Below are 3,240 nucleotides of genomic sequence, written 5' to 3' on the forward strand. Positions count from 1 at the left end.
TAACCCTCTGGCACTCCGATAATTATCCGGTACCTCTCGGAACTCATCCACTGTCCGAATAACATCATCCAATATATCAATCTTTATGTCTCGACCATTTCGAGACTCCTCGTCATGTCCGTGATCTCATCCGGTACTCCGAACAAACTTCGGTACATCAAATCACATAACTCATAATACAAATCGTCATCTAACGTTAAGCATGCGGACCCTACTGGTTCGAGAACTATGTAGACATGACCGAGACACATCTCCGGTCAATAACCAATAGCGGAACCTGGATGCTCATATTGGCTCCTACATATTCTACGAAGATCTTTATCGGTCAAACCGCATAACAACATACGTTGTTCCCTTTGTCATCGGTATGTTACTTGCCCGAGATTCGATCGTCGGTATCCTCATACCTAGTTCAATCTTGTTACCGGCAAGTCTCTTTACACATGCCGTAATGCATCATCCCGTAACTAACTCATTAGTCACATTGCTTGCAAGGCTTATAATGATGTGCATTACCGAGAGGGCCCAGAGATACCTCTCCGATACACGGAGTGACAAATCCTAATCTCGATCTATGCCAACTCAACAAACACCATCGGAGACACCTGTAGAGCATCTTTATAATCACCCAGTTACATTATGACTTTGATAGCACACAAGGTGTTCCTTCGGTATTCGGGAGTTGCATAATCTCATAGTCAGAGGAACATGTACAAGTCATGAAGAAAGCAATAGCAATAAAACTAAACAATCATTATGCTAAGCTAACGGATGAGTCTTGTCCATCACAACATTCTCTAATGATGTGATCCCGTTCATCAAATGACAACACATGTGTATGGCTAGGAAACTTAACCATCTTTGATTAACGAGCTAGTCAAGTAGAGGCATACTAGGGACACTCTGTTTTGTCTATGTATTCACATATGTATCAAGTTTCCGGTTAATACAATTCTAGCATGAATAATAAACATTTATCATGATATAAGGAAATATAAATAACAACTTTATTATTGCCTCTAGGGAAAAAAATTCTTCAGTCTCCCACTTGCACTAGAGTCAATATTCTAGTTCACATCACCATGTGATTTAACACCAATAGTTCACATCGTCATGTGATTTAACACTCTATAGTTCACATCGCCGTGACCAATACCCAAAGGGTTTACTAGAGTCAATAATCTAGTTCACATCGCCATGTGACTAACACCCAAAGAGTACTAAGGTGTGTGTCGGTGTGAAAACCGGCGGATCTCGGGTAGGGGGTCCCGAACTGTGCGTCTAGGATCGATGGTAACAGGAGACGGGGGACACGATGTTTACCCAGGTTCGGGCCCTCTCTATGGAGGTAATACCCTACTTCATGCTTGATTGATCTCGATGAATATGAGTGTTACAAGAGTTGATCTACCACGAGATCGTAATGGCTAACCCTAGAGGTATAGCCTATATGACTATGGTGTTGGGGAACGTAGTAATTTCAAAAAAATTCCTACGCACACGCAAGATCATAGTGATGCATAGCAACGAGAGGGGAGAGTGTGTCCACGTACCCTCGTAGACCGAAAGAGGAAGCGTTAGCACAACGCGGTTGATGTAGTAGTACGTCTTCACGATCCGACCGATCAAGTACCGAACGCACGGCACCTCCGAGTTCTACACACGCTCAACTCGATGACGTCCCTCGAACTCCGATCCAGCCGAGCTTCGAGGGAGAGTTCCGTCAGCACGATGGCGTGGTGACGATGATGATGTTCTACCAATGCAGGGCTTCGCCTAAGCACCGCTACGATATAATCGAGGTGAATTATGGTGGAGGGGGGCACCGCACACGGCTAAGAGATCAAGAGATCAATTGTTGTGTCTATGGGGTGCCCCCTGCCCCCGTATATAAAGGAGCAAGGGGGGAGGCGGCCGGCCAAGGAGGAGGGCGCGCCAAGGGGGGAGTCCTACTCCCACCGGGAGTAGGACTCCTCCTTTCCTTGTTGGAGTAGGAGAGAAGGAAAGAGGGGGAGAGGGAGAAGGAAAAGGGGGCTGCACCCCTTGTCCAATTCGGACCAGAGGGGGGGTGCGCGCTTCCTTCCTTTTGGCCTCTCTCCTCTATTCCCGTATGGCCCAATAAGGCCCAATACTTCTCCCCGGCGAATTCCCGTAACTCTCCGGTACTCCGATAAATACCCGAATCACTCGGAACCTTTCCGAAGTCCGAATATAGTCGTCCAATATATCAATCTTTACGTCTCGGCCATTTTGAGACTCCTCATCATGTCCCCGATCTCATGCGGGACTCCGAACTACCTTCGGTACATCAAAACACATAAACTCATAATATAATCGTCATCGAACTTTAAGCGTGCGGACCCTACGGGTTCGAGAACTATGTAGACATGACCGAGACACGTCTCCGGTCAATAACCAATAGCGGAACCTGGATGCTCATATTGGCTCCCACATATTCTACGAAGATCTTTATCGGTCAGACCGCATAACAACATACGTTGTTCCCTTTGTCATCGGTATGTTACTTGCCCGAGATTCGATCGTCGGTATCTCAATACCTAGTTCAATATCGTTACCGGCAAGTCTCTTTACTCGTTCTGTAATACATCATCCCGCAACTAACTCATTAGTTACAATGCTTGCAAGGCTTATAGTGATGTGCATTACTGAGTGGGCCCAGAGATACCTCTCCGACAATCAGAGTGACAAATCCTAATCTCGAAATACGCCAACCCAACAAGTACCTTTGGAAGCACCTGTAGAGCACCTTTATAATCACCCAGTTACGTTGTGATGTTTGGTAGCACACAAAGTGTTCCTCCGGTAAACGGGAGTTGCATAATCTCATAGTCATAGGAACATGTATAAGTCATGAAGAAAGCAATAGCAGAATACTAAACGATCGTGTGCTAAGCTAACGGAATGGGTCAAGTCAATCATATCATTCTCCTAATGATATGATCCCGTTAATCAAATGACAACTCATGTCTATGGCTAGGAAACATAACCATCTTTGATCAACGAGCTAGTCAAGTAGAGGCATACTAGTGACACTCTGTTTGTCTATGTATTCACACGTGTATCATGTTTCCGGTTAATACAATTCTAGCATGAATAATAAACATTTATCATGATATAAGGAAATAACTAATAACTTTATTATTGCCTCTAGGGCATATTTCCTTCAGTCTCCCACTTGCACTAGAGTCAATAATCTAGTTCACTTCGCCATGTGATTTA

This window comes from Triticum aestivum, chromosome 6D (genome assembly GCF_018294505.1).
Source record: "Triticum aestivum cultivar Chinese Spring chromosome 6D, IWGSC CS RefSeq v2.1, whole genome shotgun sequence".
NCBI lineage: Eukaryota > Viridiplantae > Streptophyta > Magnoliopsida > Poales > Poaceae > Triticum > Triticum aestivum.